Source organism: Arachis duranensis, chromosome 10, assembly GCF_000817695.3.
Source record: "Arachis duranensis cultivar V14167 chromosome 10, aradu.V14167.gnm2.J7QH, whole genome shotgun sequence".
NCBI classification, from domain to species: domain Eukaryota; kingdom Viridiplantae; phylum Streptophyta; class Magnoliopsida; order Fabales; family Fabaceae; genus Arachis; species Arachis duranensis.
In genome coordinates this window covers 42,285,840-42,286,142 of record NC_029781.3, presented here as the reverse complement: position 1 = coordinate 42,286,142, position 303 = coordinate 42,285,840, and positions in this window count along the sequence as shown.

Genomic DNA, 303 nt, shown 5'->3' with positions numbered 1-303 from the left:
AAAGCCCCGCTCATCTAACTAATACTAATCTTCATAGATGTTTTTGGAATTCATTGTATATTCTCTTCTTTTTATCTTATTTGATTTTCAGTTGCTTGGGGACAAGCAACAATTTAAGTTTGGTGTTGTGATGAGCGGATAATTTATACGCTTTTTGGCAATGTTTTTAGTATGTTTTTAGTATGATCTAGTTAGTTTTTAGTATATTTTTATTAGTTTTTGGTTAAAATTCACTTTTCTGGGCTTTACTATGAGTTTGTGTGTTTTTCTGTGATTTCAGGTATTTTCTGGCTGAAATTGAGG